This window comes from Zalophus californianus, chromosome 16 (assembly GCF_009762305.2).
Source record: "Zalophus californianus isolate mZalCal1 chromosome 16, mZalCal1.pri.v2, whole genome shotgun sequence".
Classification (NCBI taxonomy): Eukaryota; Metazoa; Chordata; class Mammalia; order Carnivora; family Otariidae; genus Zalophus; species Zalophus californianus.
The window spans coordinates 12130987-12147408 of record NC_045610.1 but is presented as its reverse complement, the minus strand read 5'-3'; the positions used below and the strand labels follow the sequence as shown (position 1 = coordinate 12147408).

Genomic DNA, 16422 nt, shown 5'->3' with positions numbered 1-16422 from the left:
TGACTTAACTCAATCCTCTCAACAACCCCAGGAAGTCGGCACCGCTGTTATCCCCATTTTACAGATGAGGAAACAGAGACCCAGCAAGTTGAGAGGTTTGCTCAAAGCTGGCGCAAATGAGGCAGACTTAGAAACCAGGTCTGTCTCCCCACCGCCAACCACCCAAGAACATGTGCTTAGAACTAGCTTAGAACTAGCTTAAAACAGCGCGGCTCACCTTGTGACCCAGCCTCTGCCTTGCTCCCACCATTTGCCATTCTCCGTGGGAGACAGGTGGCTGAGCTCAGTCAAGGGCCCGGGCTGCAGGTCTGGGCTCTGTCACTTTAGCTTGAGAACCTGGGCAGGTGACCTCACCACCCTGTGCCTCAGTTTCCTCTGTGAGCCTGCCTCACAGAGAAGCTGCCAGGATCAAGGGAGACAACCCACAGAAAGAGGGACAGTGTCTAGTACAGAGGAAGGGCACCTTACCTACCCCAGTCCCTCTTTTACCAATGACGAAGCTGAGGTTTGATAGGAGACCTCACTAGTCCCAGGTCACCTGGGAGCTCTGATGCTTCGCTCTCCCCTCCATAGGACCAACAGACCCCAGAGGGTGGGGGGCTGGGGGCGGGCAGGCTCCCAGAGCAGGTGGCTGTGGGTTTCTGCCTGAGCCCTGGTGAGTCAAAGCCTTGGAGCAGCAATTGCTTAGGGAACCTATAAGTTCATAGACTAATTCACTCACTCATTTATTCAATATTCCTTTTTGTACCCTCTGCCAATGGCTTCCTTCCCATAGCTCCAGAACTTTGCATCCAAATTCCTCACCAGGCCCTCTGTAGCCTTGAAGAGGGAGGTCTTCCCTTACGGTTCTGCCTTCAGTGTGCCTACGGCTGGTCGGCTGGTCACCTGGCTCTTTTTTTTTTTTTTTTTTTGAAGATTTTATTTATTTATTTGAGAGAGAGAGAATGAGAGATAGCACGAGAGAGAAGAGGGTCAGAGGGAGAAGCAGACTCCCTGCCGAGCAGGGAGCCCGATGCGGGACTCGATCCCGGGACTCCAGGATCATGACCTGAGCCGAAGGCAGTCGCTTAACCAACTGAGCCACCCAGGCGCCCTCGCCTGGCTCCTTATCCACCAAGCTCTCCCCTGTCTCACGGCCTCTCCACGCTGCACTTCTGTTCCTTCTGCTGGGAATGCTCTTCTCCGGGCTCTGCGCCCCGCAGGCTTCCTTCCTGCTATTCAGTTCTCTGCTCAGATAGGCCTCCTTCTCTCACTTCCAGCTAAATAGCCCCTACCCGCCACTTCACCTGCTAATTTGCTTCCTAGAACTCCTAACTCCCTGAAATTACCTTCTTTATGTATGTAAGCATTTGTTTGCTGTCTGTCTGTCCGCAACAGGATGTCAGCATGACAGCAGAGACCGTTTGTCTCTGTTCATTCCCCAGCGTCCAGCAAGGTGCCGGGAACCCAGTACGTGGAGAAATTTCTGTCCAGCCTATTGAGTTTAGAAGTTGAAAAAATGTTTCCCAAACCGTAAAGACGAGGTAATAGTGACGGCTGATGGTGGAGTGAACGTGGGAGCCTGGCCTAGGAACCAGGCCAGAGACTGGAAGCATCTGAGGGCAGGATGCCAGTCCAAATCCTCCGCCCGAGGTTCCAGCCCCCACCCAGTCCCCGGGTCCCACCGCGTCCCCCGGCCCCGGGCGGGGCGTGCGAGTCCGGGAGGGCTCCACCTGGATCGCACGCAAGGCGCCCCCCCGCCCCGCCCCGCCCCGCCCCGCCACCTCGGGGCAGGCGGGCGGGCGGGGGGACGCGCAGTGGGGCGCGCGGGCCGCCAGGGGGTGCTGTCGGGGCGCGCACGGCCCACCTGGCGCCTGGGGCCTCGAGCGAGCGCAGCCAGGCCGCCCGGGAACTTTTTTCCTCCCGCTCTCGCTCTCCTTCTCCCCCCGCGCGTCGCCCGCCCGCCCGCCCGTTGGCTCTTCCTGTGCGGAGGGGATCGCATTTCCCCGCGGCACCCGCGGACACCAGGCAGGCCCGGCCGGGTGCGCGGCCAGGGCCCGCTCCCCGCGCCGCCGGCTCCCCGCGCCCCCGGGCGCCGCCCCCGCCGCGGCTGGGCTCGGAGAGTCGAGTCGGAGAGCGAGGCGGCGGCGAGGGCGAGAGGCGAGCCGAACAGGCCGCCCTGCCCGCCGCCGGAGCGCCGGCGCGAGGAGGGGGCGCCGCGGCCCACCCTCCTTCCTGCCTGGCCGCGGGCCGGCCGGGCCGCCGCGCCCTGACCCCCATGGCCGCCCGGGCCTGCGGGCCGCGAAGTCGCAGCGCCAGACCCAGGGCCCCCGAGTGAGCGCGGGCGCCGAGGTGAGCACCGAGCGCTGGGGCGCGGGGGGCGCTGCCGGGGCAGGGGCGGCGCGAGGCGTCGGGATCCGAGGCAGGGTGAGGAATGGAGGCGGGCTCGGGGGCCGAGTGCGCCGCGGGCCGGGGATTTGGGGGTCCGCGAGGTCACGGCTTTGTGTGGTGTGGGGGTGCGCGAGGTCACCGGATGGCCGTCTGGGGGGCGCGAGCGGCGACGGTCCGTGTGGCCCGGGGGCTGTGCGTTCGCGGTGGCCCGGAGTGCTGCCGCGCGGGGCGTAGGGACGCGGGGGGCACTCGCCCGGCGCCTGGGCGGGAGGGGAGCTTTGTGAGTGCGCCCGGGGTGGGGGGGCGGGGAGCCGACTTGTGCGAGTAGGACTCGGGGCCTGGCGTGCGGCACCGCGCGGGAGGCAGGGCGCCAGGGGCGGTGAGGGCCCGGCGTGGGGAGATGGGGCGCGCGGGGCTCTCTGCGGTGCCCCCCACGCGGGCAGCGGCGCCCGGGCCTGTGCGCAGGCCCCGCGACCCGGCAGGAAGCGGCCCCGGAGGCCCGGGCAGCTCCGACGCGGCCAGGCCCCGGGCGCACGGGCCCTTCGGGGGTGACGTCACGGTCGGGGGCGCCGGACACGCGAGCCCCGAGTCCCCGCACCGTGGCGAGCCGGCCAGCTCCCTGGCCCCCGCGCCTTGGAGGCAGGGGTCCCGGGAGGAGGGCGCGGGGGCCGGGCGTCGGGCGGCGTCGCGGAGCGCGGCGGGGGCGAGGGGGTGTCAGGACGCGGGGGGTGACATTTGGAGCCTCGGTCGCGCCGGGGGACCTCGGAGGAGGGGCGGAGGGGAAGCGAAACATCAGTCAGGCCCGAGGCCGCTGCGGCCCCAGCTTCCTGGGACGCCCGTCTTCCCAGCGAGCCCGTTTCCCTTCTTGGGGCTCTTAGTCCTCCTCAAATCCACGCCGAGGGCCGGAGTGCGGACCCGAGCCGGGCCCTCATGGGAGCCCGCGATCGGGCGGCGGTGGGGCGGGGGGGGGGGAGCGCTGGGGTTTCGGCTCCGAATGGACAAAACCGAGTGTAACAATGCGCTATTGGGGGGCTGGGGGAGGGGAGGCAGCGCGCCTGAATGGCGGACCCGGGCCCTGAGCTTCCCCGCTCGCAGCACTCCCTCCCGCAGCGCCTTTGCCATGCTTTCAGCAGGCTCTGATTCAAGAACCCACGCGGGACCCGCACGGCTCCCTCCCACCCAAAGTGCCGCCCCCCCCCACCCCCCTCCCGCTTCATTTCTCTTTCCAACGCAGCGGTGTGTGGAGGATTCAAGGGCATTACATCTGGTTGCAATCCGGTTTCAGGCCGCTGCCGGGCTGTTAAAACCTCGCGCTGACGTCAGAGCAGGGGAATTACTTCTTTTTATTTTATCTTTTTTTAGTTGTCTGCTGCCCTGGGAGGGGAGGCGGGGGTGGGTTAGGCGAGCTCCGAAGTGGAGGCGCCGCCGGCGCCGTGGGAGCCCCAGGCTGGGGGCTCTGCTTCTCTTCCTCCACCCCATCCTCCATACAGACCTTGCCCTGCCTAGGTCAGGCTCAGCCAGGGTGGGGGCAGCTCTCGCTGCGGACTCCGTGGAGGCCCCTCCCGATTGACCACACAGCTGTGTTTCCAGAGGCTTCCCTGGGTTGTGGCTTTGGGGATATGGAAGCTGGAAAGGAATCTTGTTTCTCACCCCAACCCTTTGACAGCGGAGGGGGTATATGGGACCCCAGGAGCATCCCTAGGAGCTTTGGGTGACACAGAAGAGTGAGCACAGACCTTCTGGGCTGGGAGAGGCTCCATTCCAGAACTCTGGTGAAGGCTCTCAAAGGCAAAAAGGTTTGGAAGGAAGCAGAGTTATCAAGAGATGACCCAGGCCCCAGAAGCCAACTCTAGAGTGAGCTGAATAGGACTTATCCCAAGAGCCAGGGGCCCCTCTGGCTTCTTCCTAAACGGAGGGAACTCACCCACTCCGAAACACCATCTCTCTTCCCCTGGACCAGGAGGCCCTTGCAGGCGCCCTCCCCCCACCCCATTCCTTTTAGACTCCCCAGTCTAGACCGATGGCTTTCAAACTCTGCCAGAAACCTGTAGTAAGAAATACATTTTAGGTCACAATTCTCTTCACCACCACTATATAAAACTGAAACAAAAGTTTAGTGAAATAACTCTTTCCTCTACTTTGTCTGCTGAGCTGATACTTTCTGTTCTAGCCTATTTGGTTTTTTTTTTTTTTTTAAATACTGGTTGTGGGGGCGCCTGGGTGGCTCAGTCCTTAAGCGTCTGCCTTGGGCTCAGGTCATGATCCCAGGGTCCTGGGATTGAGCGCCGCATTGGGCTCCCCGCTCCACGGGAAGCCTGCTTCTCCCTCTCCCACTCCCCCTGCTTGTGTTCCCTCTCTCGTTGTGTCTGTCTCTGTCAAATAAATAAATAAAATCTTAAAAAAAAATAAAATACTGGTTGCAACCCACTAAATTGATTTCACAATCCACTAATGGGTCATACCCAGAGTTTGAAAAAAACAGTCTACAAAATGAATCTGGCTTCTATTCATTCCACAAACATTAATTGAGGCCCTGACAAGTTCTCTCTTTTTTATTACTCAAGTAACACATGGATTCATTCTTATTGTGAAAAATGCAAATAACCCGGAAGTATAGAGAGTAAAAGTAAAAGTGTCTTCTTCAACCCCCCCCCACAGGTAACCCCAGTTAAGAGTTTGAATGTATTCTCCTAGACGGTTTTGCTACTTGCTTACATATATATATATATATATCATATATGCCCATACTTAGTTTTCTTTTACCCCAAATGAGAATACATCTCAGGCTCTTACTCTTTTTTTTGGGGGGGGGCTCTTACTCTTTTCTCCTTTCCATTTGTCTTGGGGAGGCCACAGGGTGAGGTGCTCCAGGGCAGGGCTCCTGGCTCTGCCACACACTGAATGGGTTACTTACCTCTCTGTGTCTCTGTGTGCTGTCTGCCCAGAGGCATAATGAGGGTACTGGCCTCACAGGACTCTAGTGAAGGTTTAATGAGTTATTCCATGTAAACACATAAAGCTTAGAACAGTACTTGTCCCGCTAAATGCCGGTTGGCACTATCAACATTATTAGCACTAGTTTATTTCCATGGCAGTCCATGCATGCATCGTGTTGCTTTTACTTATTTATTTGAGAGAGAGCGTGCAAGCAGGGGAAGGGGGAGAGGGAGAGGGAGAATCCTCAGATTCCCCCACTGGGTGTGGAGCCCAATCCCACGACCCAGACGCTCAACCAACTGAGCCACCCAGGCAGCCCATCTTGTTGCTTTTAATGGCCACCTGTGGCTGTGAGGTGAATGCCGCCCCCCCCACTTTCGAATGTGTGACTCCACAGGGAGGGACAGGGTGGAGCAATGGACGCTGGGCAGGGTTTCTGTGGGAGAGGTACCTGGGCTCATTGGCCCCAAGGGAACAGGTATTTTCCAAGGACCCATATTTTCTGAGCTCCTGTGCTTCGTGCACCTGCCTCCAGAAAGGTCACAGCCCAGTGGGTGACTGAGAGCCAGATAATACCCAAGGGAACCAGCATTGTCATGGGAGCTTGAGCCAGGTTTCGGGCAGGAAACAGGTCACCCCTGTGAAGGCACCACGTAGGTGTTACGGAGATGATAAGGGCATGAGTGTAGGGCAGCATCTTTGGGAAGACTCGTCCAGGCGGAGAAGAGCAGAGGGAGACTGTGTATAATTCCCTTCCATTACGGGTGGGACAGATGACTTGAGCTTTAGGATTCCGTCTCGACCAGAGTCGAGAGGCAGGGGCTTCGTGGAAGAGGGGGCTTGGAGCAGGTGCTTCAAGCACCGGCAAGTAAGAACAAGAGGTGCATTCCTGGTGGAGGGAACACTCCAGCAAGTGTTTGGAGGCTGGAACGGACGTGGCGCGTGTCCCGTGGCCAAGAGGGGAGGAACTACCTCAGAAAGAATGATGACGGAAGAGGCTGGGCTGTTACTGGGGCCTCCCTGGCCTCCCTGCCTCCATCCTGCCCCCTCCCAGCGTGGGCCAGAGCGATCTTTTGGGATCACTACCAGAGTGATCTTTCTTAACCATAGCAGATGCTTCCAGGGGCTCCTGCTACCTTCTGAATACAGGTCCAGCCCGTGGTCCCTCCCCCACGGCAGGGGCCCCTTCTGGTGCCCTCCACCTGCCCTGCCCCATTCAAGCCCCTGCTTTCCCCTTGGGTCCCACGGAAGCCTTCTCCCCAGCATTCGGCCGTGTGTACGTGTGCCTGCCGCTTCCACCTAGGATGCCCTTCACCTTCCTCCCGGCCTCCCAAGACCAAAACAGACGTCCTGTGTCCTCCTGCTCTGACCTGTGAGGCAGACTGAGTCATCTCCCTTTGTCTATACCCGCGGCCTAGCCATAGCGTTTATCATGACATTATCGGTAATTCTGTCAGTGTCTGTCCTGCCCACAAGGCTGGAGCATCTAGGCCCGAGAGCACACCTCCCTCCTCTCCTGGCCCCAGTGCCAAGGGCGAGGCCTGGAACTAGGGAGACGCTTGAAAATGCTTCCTGGCAGGGAGGGCTAGGTGCGCGGGGCCGGGTGAGAGCCCCGACACGGTTTCTGCGGGCCCCTGTGCGGGCCCCTGAGATCCCCGGGCAGCTGCCCGCCGGGGGGATCTTTGCAGATTCTCAGGGCCCTGCTCAGAGGATTCTGTTCTGGCCGACTTCTGAGAGACAAGTGAGGCCAGAGAGGGGCCCAGCACCCCCAGGCTGCTCCCCGAGGGGGCTGGGGAGAAACTGGCTCATCCTGTTTCCCCGGGGATTGAAGAGACTGTGTGAGGCAGAGCTGTGCCCTGTGCCTGGGTGGGTCACTGGGGATCCGAGATTGGAATGTGACACGGCGGGAGGGGAGGGGACAGGGAGGGTGAGTGCCAGGGGCTGGAGGCAAAGACTGGGGCTCTGCTGGCAAAGGAGAGATTTTGTTCTGCTGGTTCTTGAACCCAAGGGAACAGTGCCTGCGTGGTGGTAGGACGGAGGGAGGGAGGGACGGAGCGAAAGGGAGGTGAGGCAGAAGAGAGAAGGGAGGTGGAGAGGGAAACGCGGAGGGAGGAGGGAAGGAGATGCTCTTCTTGCTAAATAGTATGCTGAGAATCAGGAAAGGAAATACCCAGGAGTACTAGGGCTCTGACACTGAACATTCCTTCCTTCCCTCAGCAGACACCCCCTCGGGTTTTCGCCCTCAGCCCCATGCTCACCCTGGGCCCCAGAGACAAACCCACATGTGGTCTGGCCTTCCGGGCCCTCGAAGTCCAAGGGCCAGGTGGGCAGTGAACATCCACTTTGTCTACGAAGTGATCAGGCTCGGGAGCAGGCTCCTGGGGTGCCATGGAGGGGCAGGAGCGAGTCCTGTGTGGGGAAACGGAGGCAGCGAGCCAGGGTCGGGGGGGGGGACACTGCGAGCCACCCGTTAGGAGTCGTGGGGACATCTCCCCTCCGCCCTTAGGCTTCGGTCTCAGCTGTAAATTGGGGGCGTCACCAGCTCAGGGCTAAGAAAGTAGGGGACTGAGTGGAGAGAGCTGACAGAACAGGGACAGGCCCCAGGCTGGGGGTCTTGAGGGAGGACCTGCAGACTGGAGCGGAGCGTGGGCCCCCTTTCCTCGAGTCCCCTTCTTGGAGACTGTGCACAGGGCAACACCACGGGGGAGGAGAAGCACCGGTCCAGAATCAGGAAAAGGTTTAGCTCCAACTGCTGCTCAAGGCCTGTCACCTCCCTGTCCCGTCGGAGGTGGGAGCATTCACTTCTGCACGCATTAACTGTGGTGCCGGGGTCGGGGTGTTTTAGGATCTGGGAAGCGAGGAGTTTCTGGACTTGGGGTTAGGCCAGCCTGGGTACAGTCCGGCTACGGACTGCCCTCTCTGAGGCTCCATACCCCCACCTTTCAAATGGGCACCATCCGCGGCCCCTCCGGATCACACACACCACACGTGGCCGTTCCTCTTCTTGCTGACGGGGCCTAGCACATGGAATCGATGGCAGCTTTGTACCTCTAAGCCTTCCCGGCCGGCACACGGGCCAAAGCCAAGCGGGGCAGGTGAGAAGGAGAGTTTCCTGGCCAGAGCTTCTGTCCCAGTGCTGGGGGGTGGACCCCCAAGAAGGCCTCCGGCACCTCGTGACTTCGGCGGCAGCGGATGTGGCCGGGTCACCACACGCTCCTTCCCAAATCACAGATGGAGGCCCTGTGGCCCCGCAGGGGGCTGGGAACACAGCCGCGGCATCTCTGATAACCGTGGCATTGTGGCTGAGCACTGGTACCTGGAGCTTAGCCGCCTGGGTTCAGATCCCGGCTCGGCCGCTTACTAACCTGGACGAGTTCCTGATTTCCTTTGCTCAGTTGCCTCACCTGTGAGATGGAGAAAGTGATAGCACCTAGCCCAGAGGATCGTTGGGCAAGTTAATGAGTTAATGCTCATAAAAGACTGACACCAGCGCCTGGTACAGAGAAGGTGCTAGAGAATGGATCCTCCTTACTGGTTTTGCTTCATGCCCTGAAGAATCTCAGAGAAGGACTCTGTGCTGAGGGAAGTGTGTCCCAGCCAGGGCTTTCCTGGGAGGGATGACACCCTGGAAGGGAAGGAAAGGAAAGGGAGTGGCAGGCGCCCCTCCCAGCCCCACCGAGACAGGCCGACTGCTTGAATCAGTGCTTGCCACCTCTGGGCCTTGCTGGACCCTTCCATGGTGACCCAGAGCTCTTTCTCTGTCAGGGGAGCTCAGCGGGTAAGGCCTAAGGGTAGGGAGGCCCTGCAAGGGCCTTCTTCACCGGGAAAGGCAGGCTGCAGACTAAGAAAGATTTCAGGGTCAAGTATGGAAGCTAACAGCGTTTGCTGACTGAGGCATCCTCAGGCGCCAGAGGCCGCCAGACCACATCTGGGTGTCCTTAAGCAGCTCCCTCCAGCGCTCTGAGCCTCGATTTCCTCCCTGATCAAGAACTGAAAATAATAGTACCTACTCCATAGTTTTGTTTTTAAGAAGAGTTTTAAATGAGATGGTGCCCCTAAAGCACTTAACTTCACCATTGCAAAATGGTGAATCCGTGTCACCTATTTGTAATAAGAAAAATTCTCAGAAAATTACGTAAATGTGAATTGAAACCCTCCTGAAAGATTCTTCTGGGGGGCTTCCACGAGCCCCATGGGACAAAGAATTGTTACAGTGACTGGAGAGACACGGACGCCCAGAGAAGTTTAGCTAGCGTAGCAAAGTCACACAGTAATCCAGGGCACAGAGGAAGGGGGAGCCAGAACTAGGCCTCAGGCTGCTGCTCTCTGAGGCTTTGAGAGTTATTCTTCCAGCGAATAGTTATGGGCAGTCAGCACTGCTATACAGCTGAGGTCACATGGCCCTGTCTTCTGGAAGCTTCTGGTCTGATAGGGCAAATTAAATCTGTAGAAGATGATGGTAAGAGGTAAAGAGAAAATAAAAACCACCTGTTCTCTTGGGGGGAGGGAGGAGGAGTCCTGCGTTCATTCACTTTGGGAGGGCACTGTGCCAGGCTTAAAGCAGTGGTTCTCCATTGGGGGTGAGTTTGACCCTCTGGAGACAGGTGGGCCATGTCCGGAGACATTTTTGGTTGTCTCAGCTGGGGAGGTACTGGTGTCCAGTGGGTAGAGGCTCGGGATCCTGATGAACATGCTGGGGTGCACGGAAATAACCCCCACAACACATTATCTGGCCCAAAATGTCACTGGTGCCAAGGGAGGTTGACCACCTGCCCTGGAGAATCGGTACCGGCCGAGCAGATGCCGCCCCTGTCCTTTGGAAGCTTCCAGTCTGGTAGATGGGCAGCCGTTAAAGACATGATTGCATAGATGTGGGGTTAATCGTCATTGTGCTGCAAGCTAAGAAGGTAAAGTGCAGGGAGGAGTAGACCTTGGGGGAAGTCTTTGCAGGCACAGGGCACAGCCCAAGCAAAAGCTCAGAGGCAGACAACCCGAGTGTGTCTGCGGAGACAGCAGAAAATGATCAAGCCGCGGGGGGGGGGGGGGGGGGGCCTCCAGAGGCGGGGAGAAGATAAAGGCCCATAGGAACTCTCACCTTCAGCAGCCTGGTTTGAGGGAACCACAACTCCAGTGCACTGTACTTTGGGGTCTGAGCCGAGGGGGCCTGCCCAGGCCTAGTGGGGCGGGGGGGGGGGGGGGGGCGGGAGAGCTGTCCTCCCGCGGAGGCCCAGCCTCCACCCTCTCTCTCATTTGCATCCCTCTGATAGGTGGGAAAGAGAGGCAGGAAAAAGGAAAGAGAGAGGAGGAAGAACGTATTTTCATTTCAAACACAGTAGGGGTGGGGGAGGTAGGAAGGAATCTGGTTTAGGATACCTTTGAGACAAGCACAGAAAATCCCCACCATGGCCCAAAATAGCACTAAAAACAGACGTTTTGGCAAATCAGACTTAATTGAGTGGTTCTCTTTTCTTGAGTCCAGCAGGATGTGGACGGAGCTGGCTTTGTTCCCTTAGGGTGACATTGTCCCCTGGGGCCCTCGCCCTGGCTAATTAAACAGAGAGGCCCTGGTCTCCTGGGCAGGACGGGAGCCTGGGGAGCTCAGCCTGGAAGCCCTTGGCCTTAGCCAGAGGGCCAGAGACAGTGACCTGGGGGGACGACCGGCAGCAGGGCCGGATGGGTGAGAGCAGAGGTGGGAGAGGTCTGGTTCCTCTAAGAAATGGACGCCTGTCTCTCTGGATGCTGAAAGGGATCACAGAGAAAAGCCATCATTTAAAGAGTGCCTGCAATTTTCGTGGGCATTGGGTGGTCTGTCCTCTCTAAGCCTTAGCCACTGCCTTGTACGGATTCTCAAGGAAGCTGAAGCTCAGTGAGGTTAAGTGACCTGCTTGAGGTCACACAGCAACCAAGTGGCGACACTGAGATTGGAGACGGCATCTGCTGGCTCTAACCTGCTCCTCGTTCACCTCCTCATGGTGGCCACTCATCCAGTCGGCAGAGAATCGCTGGCTGTGAAATGGTACTGCAACCCGGTGGGAAGTTTTTAGGGCTTGGAGTCAGACAGAAATGAACTTAAGTCCTGTCTGGGGCAGTTTGTCTCTGTGGCTTTCTCTCTTGGAGCCTCCTGCCATTTGTCAAGCGGGCACAATCATGCCTTTATCCTGAGTTGCTGTAGGGGTTAAACTCTGCACGGAGGGGACAGGAAGGGGAAGAGGGAGGCCCGGGGAGGTTAGGACCTGCCCAGGGCCACCCAGTGTGGCAGGGTACAATAAAAGAGGCCTGGGTAGAGGGAACCGGGAGAGATTGTTAGATCTTGTGCAGTATCAGTATTGGGTTTCTTTATTTGAACGGGGAGAGAGGGCAGCCCCCACTCTGCAGGTAGAGAAGGTGGTGTGGAATGCGGGTGTTTATTTTTCTTTGCCTGTGAAAGCCCTGTTTCAGCTCAGGCTGATGAGGCTTCCCAAGACACTGCAGAGGGTGCCCGAGGCTACACACTCTGGGGTGCCCACCACGCAGAGGGATCTGCTCAGGTACCTGCCCAGGGTGGGCACTGAGAGGGCACCTACCACGTAAGGCTCCCAGGGCAGCCTGTAAGCCCTCATCCCAGAGCCTGGGATACCCAGGAACCCCCAGAAAGAGTGAGGGGTGGGGGAGGGCCGTAAAACCAGGGTGTCCCTCTGCCTCCTCCAATTCAGCCCTCCTGGCCCCATTCCTCTCCTTATCTCCTGGCAGCCCGTGGGCTGCTGGGAAGTCAGGGGCTGCCTTCCTGATTGACGAACAAAACAAGCCTTGCTCACAAAAGGAGAGAGGAGGTTGGCTGGGCCTCCGGGGCTCCCCTCCCCCTGCCCCAGCCCCTGGCTGCAGGCATCTTTCCTGTTGCACCTAGCTGGCACCCTACATTCTGAGAGGCAGCAAGGGGGCTGCAAAACCATTGTGGGTTAGGCTGCCCCAGCTGGGTGCCCTGGCACCGGGGAGGTGGATTCCAGGAATGCTGGGGTGGCTGTGAGGCAGGGCTTGCTGGAATGGCCGCCCCCCCACCCCCTTCCCTTCAGCTGGCTGGGAGGGCAGCTTGGAGAGGAAGCCAGGCCGGCAGGTAGCAGAGAAAGACATCGGATCCAGGGGGAGCAGCAGAGAAAGCAAACAAACAGGGCTTTGTGTGGCTGCAGATTGGCGTCTCAGAAGGGAAGCCAGGCCTGTGGTAGTGGGGAGGAGGAGGGACCGGGAGGCCAGGCCATTGCTCTGGGCCAGAGATAGGCGGCTGGACCAGCCCAGGCTAGGCGGCCAGGGAGCAGGGAGTGCCACTGTGTGTGGCCAGGCGTCCGGAGTCACAGCCTGGCTGAGTCCCAGCTCTGCCACTTCACTCCTTAACAGCTCTGGGCTTGTTTGCCCACGGAACCTGGGCAGAGTCACTCACATGCAGGACTCGGGAAGATAAGTCATCTGGCCCGACTGGCCGGGCCCAGTCAGTGTGAGTGCCCATCCTACTCTTGTCCCCTATTGTTGCTGGGAGAACACAGGGTAAGAGGGGCTCAGGGGCTCCCCGGGGAGTTGTCAGCTTAGCTGGGTCTCCAGGGAGGGCCGGCAGGGCTGCTCAGAGCCTCGGGCGCTTTGACGGCTTCGAAGGCAGCCATGCTGAGGGGAAACAGGTTCTTGCTGTCCAGTAACAGATGCCTGGGGTGTAGGCGGGTAGAGCTGGCATCGCAGGCCCCCAGGCCTGGGGAACCAAACGCTGCCCCCTGCCCGGGAGGTGGAGGCGCACTAGGCTGGGGGAAGGGCCTTCTTTCGGACAGGCTGAGGGGGCGTTTGGTGGGGGTGGCAAATTCTGGATCCTAGCGCGGGCAGCCCCGGCTCGGCCCGCCTCTGGGGGCAGGGCAGGCCTGGGGGGGGGCACGGGGGGAGGGAGGCTTAGGTAGGAGCTGTCAGGCCAGACACACTGGCAGCTCGATTATCGCCTCCGGGGCCATTTCCTCTCCTCTCCTCAACCTCGAGAGGGGGCGGCGAGAGGGCAAACGCCCGCGCTTCCTGCCCTCCCCTCCGCTCCCCTCCGCTCCCCTCCGCTCCCCTCCCGCGGCGCCCACCATCTTGGCCGCGCCGGGGCCTCCTCCGCGGCGTCCGGCCTGACAAGCCCCGGCCGGCGGGCCGGCGACGCCGGGAGGGGTCGGGAGCCTCGCGGCGCGGAGGCCGCGCCGGGGGGGGGGGGGGGGGTGGAGGGCGCGGGGGAGGCGGGGCGGCCCGCTCCCGTCGCCATGGCAGCGCCCCGTCCCGGCGTGCTCCGCGGGGCCGCTGGGCGGGGCGGCCGAGGCCCCGCCCCCGCGCGGAGCCCGTGTCTTTCCGGGAACCCGGGGCTGTGGGCATTGGCTTCAAATCCGGGCGCTGCGGCTCGAGGCTCGCTCTGCGACCGGATCCTGTGCGGGTTAGCCTCGGGACGGGCTCTGCTCACAGAGTCCCGCAACCGCACATCAGCGGCGGCAGGAAGCGCCTCCTGGGGCCCGGCTCCTGGGCAGGGAAGTCGTTGAAAGTAGGGCCGGGCCTCCAGGCCACGCTGTCCCGGAGCAGCAGGCTCGGGGCCTCCAACTCTGTCCTTCGCTGGTGCTCCCCGTGGGCCAGCCGGGCCTACCTCCCGACCAAGGGCCAGAGAGAGGAGGGGCCAGGAAGGCACCCCCACCACACAGCACGGCGTCCAAACCTGGACGCTGCCACCCAGACGGCCTCCCTCCAGCCCAGGAGCGCGGCGCTCCTCTAGTTGGCAGCCACCGGGCTGTCTGGCCGGGAGACACATTCCTACCTCCGGAGCCCGGGCACCCCGCCTGCCCTGGGGGCAGCCCCTTCCGGAACTTTGCTGCCGACCCAGCCCTTCCTCCACCCCTCCTTCCTTCTAGTGCCTTAAGTCCCGGACCCGTCACTCCAGGGCCACCTTCTGTCCCCCCAGTCTTTTCAGAGGCACCGACTCAGCTGACCCTCTGTCCCCTCCTACCTGGATTGGGCAGACAGCAAAAGGTAAATGCCAGCCTTTAGGTCTTGGAAGGGAGGCTGTGTGCCTGTTGAGCAACTATCCCTTGGCCTTTCTCAAGCCTCACGCGGTGCCCACACGCTCAGGGAGAGTGAGAAGGGGCTTTCAGATGCAACAGGAAGGGGCTCAGGCTCCCTATCCATTCCCCGTCCTAAACATTTTGTTTTTAACGAAATCATCATGTTCCTATGTTGAATTTAGAAAAACCTAAATATACGGTTAAACAAATAAGTAAAAATCCCGTGTTTCTACCCCTACCCCTACATAACCACTGTCAACATTTTTTTCCTAGACATGATAAAGAATATATGATAAGTAAATGTAAAATACGGGACCATTCTATATATTTGGTTTTGGAAGGCCCTTGGTGGGGTTTTTCTCTCACTATAAAAGGAGGACAGGCTTATTACAGACTTTTGGAACATATGACAAATTAAAAGAAAAACAATTCACCCATACTCCCAGTCTCCAAAGGCAGCCACATTTGACTTCGCCCCCTGTTCACGGGGTTTTTTGTTGTTGTTAAGCATGCCGTCGTTCCTCCTGTGTGTACCCTTTGATATCCTGCTTTTCTCACTTAATGTCGTGTAACATTCTCCTTTTTCCCCCCGAGTCTGTGGGAGTCTTGAGAGAACCGGAACCACATTCTTGTGAGAGCTTCAGAAAAGAGCAGGGCTAGATCCCTTTCTGACTTTGTTCAACCTCTCTCCACGTGTAGACCCTCAGGAGCCCTTCCTCGTTGCCACTAACCTCTGATAAAAGCAGCAGCTGGGGCCAGGGGGTCACCTAGCCTGCTCAGGGACGCTGAAGACTCGCGGCCCCAGCTGGGATTCAGGTCCCGGCAGCAAGGGGCTTTAATTGGCCCCAGCTGCCTGGGGCTGCAGTGAAGGCTCGGACCTCAGCCTCATTCCATTCCTCCATTTCGCCTTTGCCTGAGCTATGCTCAGACCCAAGAACCCTTTGTTGGTCCTGGAACCCACCTTCTGTTCCCTCTCTACATCCTGGGAGTCATTTTGCTGCTCTAAGCTCCTCTGCCTCTCCCTGGGGGCATGCGGGCCTGGCACCAGGCACAGCCTCCCTATGCCCAGGTGCCCCTCAGGCCTAGCTACAAACTCTCCTTGCCCCCACTCATCCCTGCTGCCAGGCCTTCTCTTCTTCCCCATTCCTGAACGGTTCAGTTCTAACACATCCAAGGCCTGTGTGAAACAGGCCTTGGAAAAATCACAGTTGCCAGGGATGGATTGGCATTTAAAAGGCATCCAAGGCTTGAGGGGCGGGGGGGGGGGGAGCTGAAGAGACAAGAGAATGCAGGGCCCTGTCTCCGAGCAGCAGCTGAATTTAGTGGATGGAAAATCACAGAATGCCCCTTTCCCTGGGAATAACACCCCTGGCAGAAGGGCAGCGGGTGGGGCACCAGACATCATGCCCCAGTGGTCACCCTCCCACCACCACGTGCTCTCCAAAATGAAAAGGTGTGGGAGGGCTGTTGTGAGCCTACAGCCAGTGGCCCTGTAAATTATAATCTCTTAACAGGTTTATTCATTTATAAAATATTTAAGACCCGTTTCACTTTACCTGCAGCAAGGAGGCAGCCAGGTTGGGGCCGAGATTGACGCTCTGAACATGATTTATTTATCTGGATTTTCTCTTCTGGGCTGGGCACCGCCTGCCATGTGGAATTTAACCAAGTGGCAAGATGGGTGTGTATCTGTGTGTGTCCCTGGGCTTGGGGGCCTGTGTGGGCAGCATGTGGTCGTGTCCATTGATGGGGGGGTACTCCACCTGGAGGGGGGGGATGGTTCTCCCGTGGCTGCTACATCCGGGCACGCGTATGAGTCTGTCTGTGTTGGGTTGCTAAGTGTGTGCCTGCGTGTGTGTGATTTGTGCGTAGAGTGGGGGTGTCTGTGTTTGTGACTGGGACCAACGTGTGTGTGTGGTGTGTGTGTGTGTGTGTCTGGGCTGGAGAAATGAGCTGAGGGGGCTGGTTTGTGTGAGCACATCTTGGGTACCGTGTGTAGTGGTACAACGGGGGCGGGGGGCTGTGCTCCCCTGTGTGTGTGGTTTGTATGTCTGCGTTTGTGGGCAGGGGACCTGCGTATGTGGCTGAG

General features: G+C 59.4%; 1 protein-coding gene across 6 annotated transcripts in view; it reads left to right on the top strand.

Moving 5' to 3' along the window:
• The first annotated feature begins 2041 nt into the window (after positions 1 to 2041).
• Positions 2042 to 16422, top strand: part of RAI1 (retinoic acid induced 1) — a 118060-nt gene continuing 103679 nt past the window's right edge. For 2 of the 6 annotated variants that reach the window (XR_003525105.2, XM_027624614.2), the window contains exon 1: positions 2042 to 2331. The gene's annotated coding sequence lies outside the window, so the exon portion shown is untranslated. Of the gene's footprint in view, positions 2332 to 12314; positions 12823 to 16422 lie in introns of those variants that run through there. The other 4 variants (XM_027624619.2, XM_027624616.2, XM_027624617.2 and 1 more) reach the window with 4 other exon arrangements.